This window comes from Phocoena phocoena, chromosome 21 (genome assembly GCF_963924675.1).
Source record: "Phocoena phocoena chromosome 21, mPhoPho1.1, whole genome shotgun sequence".
NCBI lineage: Eukaryota > Metazoa > Chordata > Mammalia > Artiodactyla > Phocoenidae > Phocoena > Phocoena phocoena.
Genome location: NC_089239.1, coordinates 31,532,369 through 31,545,419, shown reverse-complemented (window position 1 = coordinate 31,545,419; position 13,051 = coordinate 31,532,369).

Sequence of the window (13,051 nt, the reverse complement as noted above, 5' to 3'; positions counted from 1 at the left end):
GTTCAGAGTCACACGGGGCTGCAGTCAGGGTCTAGCACTGCCGCTTTGCTGGGTGTAATAACAGGCATGTTGTCTAGCAGTGTAAACTGTCCAGGTATTAGTTCCCTCGCAAAGTGGGATTAATGGTAATACCCTCTGGGTTCATTTAAACACATAAAATAAAACAATGCATTCAAGGGCTTAGCAGCACCTAGGATGCTCAGAATGCCCCTAGGAAGTACTCAATAAATTGTAGGCGTTTTTCTTTGTTAATGCCAATCATTCTTTTTCTCCAGACCTTGTCTCCATTTAAAGCAATTTAATACTTTATCAGTCGTAAATTCAGAAATTTTTGTGCCTTCTATTTAACCTAAATCAACTTTATTGGAATATAATTTACATACAATAAAATGCATCTATTTTAAGTGTAAATTTTGACAGATTTATACACACCTTGGTAACCACTACAACAATTAAGACACAGGATATTTCCACGACTCCAATCACATTGCCTGAGGCTTTTCCAAATAATTTTCCCATTTCAGTACCACACAAGGGCAACCATTGCTGTCTTCTGTCACTATAGATAATATCTGTCTTTCTAGAGATTCACATAAATGGAATTCTATGGTATATACTCTCATGGAACTGGCTTTTTTTTCACTCAGCATAATATTTTTTATATTCATTTGTGTTTCTCTGGAGACCTCTGACTAATAACGTTTTATTATTTTTAACCATTCTCATGTTTGTATTTTGTTATCACATTATGGTTTATTTTGCATTTCCCTAACAACTAAAGATGTTACACATCTTTGCATGTAACCGGTTACTGACCATTCATATACCTATTTTTGGTATATGCATCTATAAAATTATTCATGAGATTTTTTTGCCCTATTGTTTATGTGTAAAACTTCTTTATTTGGTTTCATTCCTTTGCGAGATATATGTTTAGTAAACATTTTCTTCCTACATGTGGCAGGGACTTTCTTCATTTTGTCAATACCTTATTTGAAGAATAGAAAATTTTAATTTACCAAGTCCAATTAATCAATTTTTTCCTTTCATTTTGGACTTTTGGTGTCCCATCTAAGAAATAATAGATTGTGAAGATGTTCTCTATGTTTTGTTATACAAGTTTTAGATTTTATGTTAATGTCTATGGTTAATTTCAAGGTAATTTTGTATAAAGTATGAGACAATAGTAGTTCATTTTATTTTCCCAAATGGTGACCTAGTTGTTCTAGCTCCATTTGTTGAAAAGTACTTCTTCTTGAAGTACCTTAGCATTTTTGCCAAAAATCAGTTTGCCGTTTATGAGTGTCTCATCTGTTCCATTAATCTGTATTTCTATCCACACAAAAATATCATGTTGTCTATACTATGATAGCTTTACAATAAGCGCTAGTGTATCAGAATGCAATCGATTTTTGTACTAACCTTATATTCTACAAACTTGCTAAATTCAATGTTTCACGTTCTCATAGCTTTTGGTAGACTTGCTGGGATTTCTACATACAGGATTAGTTTTAGTCTCGTCATTTTGTGCTTCCTGTATTTTGAAGCTCTGATATTGGAAGCATACGCATTTAGAACTGGGCCCTTTATCATTATAAAATGTCCTGATTTTCACTTTGTCTGATTTTAGTATAGCCATTCTTTCTTATGATTAGATTTGTGTGGTATAGCTCTTTCACTGATTTTATTTTATTGTATCTATATCTTATGAATGTGGATTCCCTGTAGACAGCATATAGCTGCATTTTGCTTCTTTAATATCTTTTTAAATTGGTGTATTTAGACACCAATAATTCCATTTAGGCAATAGCATTATATATGTGATTGGACTTAGGCCTACCATGTTAAAGGTTGTTTTATACTTAGTCTATTTTTCCTTTGTCCCTTTTTCTTCCTTCTAAACCTTCTTTTAGAATGATTGATTATTTTGTTTAGGATTCCATTTTATTTGTATCATTGGCTTAAGTATACCCCTGTATTCTTTTAATGTGATGTCTCTAACAGCTCTGGTTCCAAGTTACCTTTTCAGTGATATTTGTAGAGCAAACAGCCTTAGAGGAGAGACAGTGTCTTCCTCTGAAGCCGAGAGGTGGTTTGTTTGCAAATTAGTATAGTAAAAGTAACGTCTCCCTCCAGTGCAAATGTTGGGCTGGTTTGCTTGCATTCCATTTTAAAGGACTGTGGTTGTCTAATGTCATCTGTGATGCAAACCTACTGTATGTACAGCTTCCACCGAGATTTGCCTCTGTTTGGCCCCCATGGGATTTGGGGGGAAAGAGCAACTGATGCAAATGTGAGACCCATGCTGCCTTCTGGGTCATTACTAAGAAAGTTCTTAGTTTTTCTTAAGTCTTTGTTAGTCCTGTAAGTGAGAGCTAACAAGAGAAAAATCAGCAGACCTTATGAAAGTACTGGGGCCCTACTTGAAGCTGGGACACCAAACTGATTTTCTAGCTTTGTCTGCCAACACTCAGCCTACAGAATGCAGACAGTTGGTTGGCTTCAACAATAGGAATTTTTTAGGTGAAGAGGAAGGAGACCTATTGTTATCTAAATATCATGGTGCAGTCTCCACAGGATGTAATAAAAGAAGAGATGAGCAGGAGGTAAGGAAGTCGTAAGGAAAGTGCTGGATGAAGAGAGTCTGGTTATCAAAAACATGGATGCGGCTTCCCTGGTGGCGCAGCGGTTGAGAGTCTGCCTGCCGATGGAGGGGACGTGGGTTCGTGCCCCGGTCCAGGAAGATCCCACATGCCGCGGAGCAACTGGGCCCGTGCGCCACAACCACTGAGCCTGCGCTCTAGAGCCCGCGAGCCACAACTACTGAGCCCACGTGCCACAACTACTGAGCCGGCGCGTCTGGAGCTTGTGCTCCGCAACAAGAGAGGCCGTGATAGTGAGAGGCCCGCGCACCGCGATGAAGAGTGGCCCCCGCTTGCCACAACTGGAGAAAGCCCTCGCACAGAAACGAAGACCCAACACAGCCAAACAATCAATCAATCAATCAATAGAAATGCTGTAGAATTATTAAAAAAAAAAAAAAAACCTCGGGGGTTAGTTCTGTGAAACACTGTATAAAATTATCGGGCTTCCCTGGTGGCGCAGTGGTTGAGAGTCCGCCTGCTGATGCAGGGGACGTGGGTTCATGCCCCGGTCCAGGAAGATCCCACATGCCGTGGAGTGGCTAGGCCCGTGAGCCATGGCCGCTGAGCCTGCGCGTCCGGAGCCTGTGCTCCGCAACGGGAGAGGCCACAACAGTGAGAGGCCCGCGTACCAAAAACAACAACAACAACAACAAAACACAAAGAACCATGGATGACCACAGCAGAATGGCTGGAAAGGAAATCCGGTAGTAAGACTGGATGCGTGTGTTCACGTTAAGTGTAGTCAGGTGCCGGGGAAATGGTTGCTATTACTGATATTTCAGGAGAAAAAAGGAGGGAGAATTTGATCGGAAGGGGAGGGACGGTCCTTCACTGCGGTTCTTGATTAGAGTAGGCCCAAAGCAGGGTTCGTGTGAGATTGAGAGGGCCCAAGTGACGAGGAGATAATTAATCTCTAGTAAATTCGTTGTGGTGGGTGTGGTGACAGGCGCAGTGGTTCCAGCCTGTTCCTGCTTCCTCTGGTGCACGTGCAGCTCTTCTTCCTGACTGCTGGCCTCACTGAACAACACCAGCCCCAGGCCCACCTCCAGATGCTCCGCAGCTGCCCCCCCACCCCCGGAGTGGTAGCAGTGCAGAAGCACAGTCTCCACAGAATCCCCCCCAGCTGGCCTTTTGCCTCACTCGCGTTTTGGTGAGCAGCGTGTGTTCTGACTTTGCACATTTCTGGCTGGTGACTGTATACTTGATCCTACCACTCCCCTGCTGGTCTCTACTTCCCCAGATTCTCCTGCAGTTGTGTATGGTCTAATTTTTATAATTGATCCCTCTCCCATATCTCCCAGAGGTTCTGCTTCAGCAACTGAACCCTGACTGATACTTGCTTTTTAAAAGCCAACGTTTTATTTAAAAAAAGCTATATATTTAAACCAAAGTTATTTGTTTACTTCTTGGTGGAAATAGCAATTCTGTAAAAAACGAGTAAACAAAGTTTGCTATATTTGTCACGTGTAAGACATGTAGTTTACTTACTATACTTTTGAACCAAAGTTTGGGTTTAATTGTTGAGAAAAGAGTCATTATCGTGAGCATTTGTTTAAAAAAAGCAATGCCTACAATCCAACAAAATGCATTCTTTAAAATATATTTGTCATATGTGTGCATAAATGTGCTATGGAATGAAATATTATGTTTAAAATGAACACTTTTTTAAAGCAATGCAAACACTGTAGTTTATTGGATATGGGAAATTTGAGTACCTCAAGCAATACTCACTTAATATTGACCTTATCAAAATAGGGTACTACATAGATTTTTTTAAAAATCCCTTTTTCAGGGATTTTTCTGCGTCAAGTTGATGCTGTTTTGTTGATGTTGTTGTTAAACTTGGAAAATGGAGTATTTTATTCAAGCTTTCCTTTAAAATGTTTATTTTAAATCCTTGGAATCTAGACCAAGCATTCCACTTAGAATGAAAGTTAACAAAGGGCCTTCTAGACAGGCTCTAGAAGATGCATCCCATCATGTGTTCCTCGGCTTCATGGCGGATTTCACTCAGTGCAGATCTGCTGGTTTATGGAAACTCTACCACGTGAATGAAATGCAAGTATATCACAGAATGGCAACCAGAGAAGGAACACAATCTATCATGAAAATTTCTCCTTAAAACAATTAGTTTGCCTTTAACGCATATTAACCAATTCACCAACGTCGTTTGAGGGCCGTGTCTCAAAGCGGCTTTTCTTATTTGCTTACTTATAGGCATTTCCTAAAGCCTGGGACATCCTCAATGTATTGGGAATTTTTAAAACATCGCCCACGGATGGCACTTCTCACAGCCCAAAGCTGCGTGATTGCCACAGACAACCGTAAGCGGCCGGTTCTGTGTACTGACAAAGGAAGATGGAAGCTGCCCCCAGATACGGACCCAGAGAAACACTCATAATTTCAGGACAGTGGTCCTTGATTTGCTGAGTATGACTTCCAGAAAGCCAGGTTCCTATTGAAGAGGCTGACAGGGCAGTACTGGCAGAATAGCAAGTTATAAACAGACTCTGAATGTGACTCTTGATTTTCTTCTGTCTCCCAGCGCTTGATTAGTTCCTAATTCAATGAACATTTAAGTAATATCTATACTGTTTTAGGTCTGGCCATTCAAAGATGAATAAGACATGGACTTTGCCCCCTAGGAACTCATGGTCTGAGGATACATGTTTAAATATAAATATCCTACAGACAGGCATTTAAATAGAACACAAAAATAAAATACATTAAAAGCACTATTAAAATATGTACAGCTTAAAGTGTTACTAGAGAAGAAACAGCAATTTCCTCTTTCTGGAAGCCTGAAAAGCCTCAGATAAAAGGTAACACCTGACCTGTGTGTGCACGGTTTTATGTGTGTGGTGTGTTTGTGGGTGTGCATAGTGGTGAAGAGTTTGAGTGGGTGAAGGCGTTCTAGGCAGAGAAGCGGGAAGCCCATGAGATCTGGGTTGTTTTCATGACACAGAAGTCTCACTCTTCTTTCACAAAAAGGATACTTGAGGTGACTTTCACAGGCAATATTTAATAAATCACTATTGGGCTCCTAATATATGCCGGGCATTATTATGGACACTTGTGCATCTGTTCACATTAGTCAACAAAACAAAAATCCTTTTCCTCATGGAACTTAATTTCTAGCTGGAGAGATACACAACAGCAATAAGCCCAACAAATAAGTCAATTGTATAGTATGTTGAAAGTGCCAAGTGCTCGGACGAACAGTGTAGTGGTGGGCAGTTGGACAGGCAAGATAGGAGAGGACGGGAATATGGCAACTTTAAATTGGACAGTCAAGGTATGCTTCACGGATAAGATACAATTTGATCAAAGACCTGAAGAACTGAAGGCAGAGAAGGGACACAGTGAAGGCTGTAAGGAAGTGCAGAGGGCTAGAATCTTCCAGGCTGAGGGGAGAGAAAGCAGGCGTTGGGTGCAGAACAAGCCCTGGAGAGAACAGTATGACAGGGCAGAGGTAAGGAGAGAGGCTATAGCCAGGAGGAAGATCGCATAGGGTCCTGTCCAGCCTGACAGGCCATTAGGAGGACTTCAGATTTTCATCTAAGTAAAGTTATCAGTGGCTGCTGGGTTTTTGAGCAAATAGTGACATGACAGACAGATCTGGAAAGGATAATTCCACTGCTGTGTTGTGAATAAACTGCAGAGAGGCAAAGTCGGAAGCAGGGAACTAAGGTCCTAGCAGTGAAGATGTTGAGAAGTGGTCCAATTCTGGATTTAATTTGAAGATACACCTGGCATGAATTCCCGCCGGGTTGGATGGGGGTGTGAGAGAGAGAGGAATCCAGTACCACTCTAGGATTTCTGGCTTGAACAAATGAGACGGTGCAGTTGCTATCAACTGAGATGGGCAAGGCTGTGCTGGAGAATAGTCTGGAGGCTTATCAGGAGATTGGCTGTGCATAGATTAGGTAGAACACATCTATTAGTCATGCAAGTGAAAATGCCAAGTAGATGGTAGATACATCGCTGATGCTCAGGGCAGAAATCTTGGTTGGGGACACAGATTTGGAAGTCATCAGCATAGAGGTGGCATTTAAAGCCATGGGACAGGTTGAGATTTCCAGGAGAGTGAGTGTAAATGAAGAAGAGCTCTGAGGCATCCCAGCATCACACACACACACACACACACACACACACACACACACACACACGTGTATATGCATATGTGTATATGTTTATATCCTAAACACATATATCATAAAAATATATAGATTCATACACAATAGAAATATGTGTATATATTTTATGATGACTATTTATGACTAGGGACAAATGGAGAGAAGTAGCATAATAAGATATTATGAAGAAGAAAACCTGTGCTTTGAAATGCATGCTCTGATACGCCACGTAATTACCAAAGTTGGGCCATAAGGTGAGTTATGAACGTCTGAACTTTCCAGGAACAAAACCAAGATCGACTCCACATTGTTGGAGCACGAAGTGCGTCCGTGGGAGCAGCCACGCACTGGCTGAGGGGAGGGCAGGGGTAAGATCACGGAGGACCTTGCGTTCAGGGCTCGCGTAAAGCTGGCTCATGTCCTTACTCCAAGCTGGCTATTTAGAGGCATCCTGTCTTCTGAATCGACTTGCAGTCTGCAGATGGCGCTGTGTCCATCTTTTACTAGTTAAGTTTTCTATCACCCTCTTGTGTGATAAAGTGCATGAACTTTGCCCTTTAGATTCGAGAGACTTGAAGGACTTGAACGATGACTTGAGCGAACTAGCTACCTCAAACTTTTATTTACTTATTCACTAGATTGTTTACTTATTTTTTAGTTTGAAAATTATGGGGTGGCAGGGCGTAGCATAAATTAAAAACGGAAAGTATTGGAAGAAGAAACATCAGCTGGCGGTCAGTTGTAAGGATGTAGCCTTGACCTAAGGCAGTGCCGTGGAAACGGGGGCCACAGCAGCCAGACTTGAGAAGGATTTCTCAATCAAAGGCAGCAAAGCCAAACTGGACATTCATTAGATGTGGGATGAGGTATCTAGATTTATGGCAATGTGGATGGTAGTGTTAGTATGAAGAACAGAAAATACAGTCAGAAGATGAGTTTGAGTGTAAAATTTGAGTTTTGCATATGTGAATTTGAGAGTCCTATCAGATAACCGTTCATTTGTACTTTCATTTTTGCACATTTAGTGAGAATTAAAGGGTTAGCAATAAATATTTAGGAATGATCAGAGTATGCACAGTAGTACTTAAAACTGGGGAATTCAGAAAATCCTTCCACGGCTACATTTTAAATATTCTACCAGATTAAATTTTCCTAAAGTACCGTTTCGATCTGTCACTCCTCTCCTGACCCTGGGTGATACCCATTGCTAGGACGGTAAACCTGCCTGCATGTACCATAAAAGTCTCTTATGATGTCATCGAACTCTGTCATTTCAGCTTTATCTCCCATTATATACCTCTCTTAGTCTGTTTTAGTGAAATTTGACTTTTGCGGAGTCCCTGTGATTTTGTGCATATTGTTTGATTTGCTTAGAATTCTTTTGTCCCCTTCTCTATAAGATTACATATTCCCTTCGCTTAAATTCATGTTGCATTTGATAGTGACATGTTTTGCTGATTTATGTCAAACTGTAATCTGAGAATAACTCTAAAAGAGATCTGAAAAATATAATGCAAATCATTTAAGTATAAAACAGGTTATTTGCCTTTTCAAAGGAAGGTTTTAAAACTTTCCTTAATAAAATATGGTCAAAGCACAAGTCCTGCTAGACTATAGTATTGAGTCCACATTTTCATATAAATCTAACAAGTGTATATTAGGCTTAATTAACTCTTCTGTTTACAGCTGTCCTTTATAAGACAGTGTCCCTTTAGGCAGCAAACATCCGTCATGTGATTAATATGTCTGGGAAAATTTAAGTCATGCTTTATTAATTATGGCTTAGCGAGTACTAAGTAAAACTTAACCAAACAAAGGAAAGTCAATACATTTGATTCTGGGCAAGCCAGAAATAGTCATCTGTTTTCAATTAATTCATAATTTGATCATTCAAGCAAATTATGGAGGAAATGAGGCATTCCCTATACCAGACAGTAATAAAAAGACTGGTTGAGATACTTTCTTTCAGGAAATTCTATTAAATTGGAATCACAGTGTGTTAGGTATAGAATCAACCTCAGTGACCATCTAAGGTAGCCTGTTGATTACTGATGGCTCACCTACACCGCAGAGAGCCTGACTGGCCTGAGCTCAAGCCACTATTGTACCTTCCACCTAGTAAGAATAAAGATTTGCTCAGTTCAACAGCTGGATAGTGATGAAAATGGAATTTTCCTATAATTTATTCTCACTAATTCTAATTTTTTTAAATATCAAACTCCTCTGGATTCTATTAGGTGTTAATGGCATATAGATATTTATGAATGCAATGTGTACATATGAATATGTTCACAGTACGGACATGAGAGGCTTAATAAAAGTTAATAAAGTAATAAAAATTAACGATGAAAATTAATAAAAGTGACCAGGAAAATGCTGTATTTTTAGTGAGATACAACACAGAATGATGAAACTGATTTTCAAAAATATTCATTGGAATTTATATACTTTACTAACTAGCTTATAAACTGGTTTTAAAATTAGATCTCTTTTATGTGCAGCCACGTAGGGCCTGGAGTTCGGAACTGGGTGGGATTCTAAATTAAATATTAAGTTAAAATACAATTCTTTAAGGACAGTTGCAAGTTGTGTCATCTTTTTAAGCAAACTTTTATTACTGAAGTATAACTGCATAGCGTACATGGATCTAAAATGAATTAAGTAAATGCCCTTGCATAACCATCACTCAGTACAACACACAGAAAGCTACCAGCACCCCGGAAACTCTCCTCACGCCCCTTCTTATCATTTCCAACTCCCTCCCCGAAGTAATCACTATTCTGATTTCCATCAACCAAGAGTATTTTTCTAGGTTTGACACTTACTTAAATGGCTATCATAAATAAAGCTGCCATGAGTATATACACACGTCTTTTGGGTACAGATAGTACTAAGAGCAAAATTGCTGCATCACAGTTTGGAGCTAGCAGATAACCAAAATCACTTCCCAAGACATCTTATCAACTCAGACTCCCAATAGCAATACACGTGATTTCTAGTTGTTCCAAATCCTCACTCACACTGGGTATCACATGTATGTGTTTGATATTAGTGTCCTCAGGAGCACAGAGTGGTATTTTATTGTGCTTTTAATTTGCATTTCCTTGGTGATTAATGATATAGAGCACATTGAGCCACTTGAGTATATTCCTTTGTGGAGAGCCTGTTCATCATATCTTTTGTCCATTTGTCTATTAGACAGTCTTTGGTAGATTTTCGTTATATGTTCTGCATATGCATATGTATAAGTGTGTATATGCATACTATATATGTATAAAATATGTGTATGTCTTTATACCTTTCCACTCTCTTAATGGTGTCTTTTGGTGAGCCTAGAGGGTCATAATTTTAATAAAACCCGATAGGTCCCCTATATGGGAAAAGAATCTAAAAAAGAGTGGATATATGTATATGTATAACTGATTCACTTTGCTGTACAGCAGAAAATAGCACAACATTGTAAATCGACTGTACTCCAATAAAAATTAATTTAAGGGACTTCCCTGGTGGTCCAGTGGTTAAGACTCCGCACTGCCAATGAGGGGGGCGCGGGTTTGATCCCTGGTCAGGGAACTAAGATCCCGCATGCCGTGCAGTGTGGCCAAAAATACAAAACCAAAACAAACCAAAACAAAAAAATACATCATGTCTCCCTTATTTTTTTAAAAATTAATTTTTAAAAAGCCATTTTTTAATTTTATGGTTAGTAGTTTTTGTGTCCTATTTAAGAATCTTTCCAAGCCCCCAAAGTCATGAAGATGTTGTATATTTTCTTCTAAAACTTTGATGTTCTACCTCGCACATTTAAACTTAGAAATCACCTGGAGCTGGTTTTTTGGAGTTTGATGCAAAATAGGGGTCAAGGTTACGTTTTTTTTCCCTCCCATATGAATATCCAACTTATCTAGCACCATTTATTGAAAAAAAGTCTTCCCTGCAGTGCCACCTGGATCGTAAGTCAGGTGACCATATACGTGTGGATGTGTTTCTGAACTTCCTCTTCTGTCCCAGGTGTGTATTTCACTTAAACCTGTCCTAACCCCACATTGTATTCTTACTGTAGTTTTCTAAGTCTTGATATCGGGTAGGGAAATCTAACTTTGTTCATCTTCAAGAGTGACAGTCATTCTTGGCTCTCTGACTCTCCATATAAATTTTAAAATCAGTTTATCATAGAATACACATCAGGATTTTGATTGTAAATACATAAACTCTAAGGAATATTAGAAGAGAACTGACATTTTGAAATACTGAATCTTCTTAATCATCAACTTGATCTAGTCCTCCATTTATTTAGGTCTTTAAAATTTTCCCTCCGTAAGTTTTCTGTTAGAGGTCTTCCATATATTTTGTTAGGTTGATTTTTATGTATTTGACTTTTCTGACGTTACTGTTAATGGCATCATTTTATATATTTCACTTTCTATTATATGTTGCTAATAAACAGAAAGAATTGATTTTTACATGTACCTTGTAATAAGCAAACTTGCTAAACTTACTAATTCTGAAAGTTGATTTACAGATAAAGTCAATGATGGATTGAGAATAAATGTATGGAAGAAACACATAGCAGGAAAAATAAGCTAGAATGGCAATTTTAATATAAGATAAAATAGACCTCAAGATAAGATTAAAACCAGAGATGAAAAGAAACACTTCATAATCATAGATACACCTAATAACAGAATTTATTCTTGGTGCCAGAGAAATGGGAGCAAAGTTGAGAGAGAGGGAAAACGGAAAATCTACTCCACGTGTTTGCTTCTCCAAGCTCTGATTACTCCCCACAATCCACTCGTCTAATTTTCAGAGTGCTTAGGTGGTGGTTCTTTGAGTTTTGTCTGCAGTTTTGCTTGCGTGTCACAGAAGGAATGGGCTATAGTGACCTGACACTTCAAGCCATAACCTGAAATTCCATATATAGAGTATTTTGAAACGGCCAATTGGATGTCATGGCTATTTTGGTGATCACACCTATTTCATGGTCTTAAAAAGACATTTAAATACTTGGCTTTATTACCAAGTCAATTAAAAATACCCCACCATCCTATTAATTAATTCCACACTGTTTTTGAAACTAAACTCATCTTTCCCTTGATCTGAAATATTTTTGCATGGTGCCCTTTAAATAATTTTATTGTTATTCATTAATTTCTGATCTAAGAGTCATTCAGTTAGGTGAGGTATTTAGAGGAGACAGGTAGTATAGACTGTTCTTTAAATTGTTCACTAGCTATGTAAGTCTTGCTGAAATTCCTTTCTTAGATATAAAGGGAAAGAATGGTTCCTATGGACAGATTTAAGGAAATTTCTCCTAGACATCCATTCAGTGATTCTGGGTATAAGGAATACACGATAATCTAAGTGTCCAGAGTTTTCTTCCTGTATTAAACTCTGCCCTCGTTGACTTGGATGGCTGGTGAGGATTATGTTCCTCAATCTGCATTTTGTGATCAGCATTTTCCTTTGCTTTCCCCCTCACTCTCACTTTCAGTTCTTTTGCTTCCTGGGATTAAGCAAGTACTCTGGCTGCCTCAAAAGCAAGTGTGGACGTGATAAAAAATGTCTTTCTAGATTTCTGGAGGATATGGAAGGCAGAGAGTAGGTTGATGCTGCATAACAAGCTGTTAGTCAGACTTTTCAAATGAAAAGTAGGTTTTTTTTTTTTTTTCATGAGGAGTATGCTTTTCAAGGAAAGAATACTAGATTTGTTGGAGGAGAAAATCTAGAGATGTTAATAATTGACAACTCAGAACCCAGAGGGAGATCTATTTTCCTATTTGGCATAGAAATTGAAGAGCATAATAAAGAAAGGAATCACTGAAACCACATTTAACTGTCATATACTTTTAAAAAGTAGGGTTTTTTCATATTTTGTTGATATTTTCTATAAACTTAATGATTAGTGGCAAAATAACCAGAATAATAAGCTAGGTTTAAGGAATATTCTATAGCTCAAGCCAGTAATTTCTGCTGAAGATGAACTTTTTTTGGCTAAGATGTAACTTTACTTTTGCCATATTTTGAAAGAAAAGGAAAATCAACGTAGTGCAAAAAAAAATAAATAAGGCAATTAACATTAGGACCCTCTTCTAAGGAAGATTAAGAAGCAAAGCTCCAATCTTTTTAATTAATGGCAGTTACTACAGATCAATGACCTATGGTCTGTGGACAAGAGGTCATAGAAGCTACCTGGGTGAGCAACAGGGCAAGAAAGCAGAGGTGATGCTAATGTTACTACTGATGCCACTATGATTAGATATTAGCCAA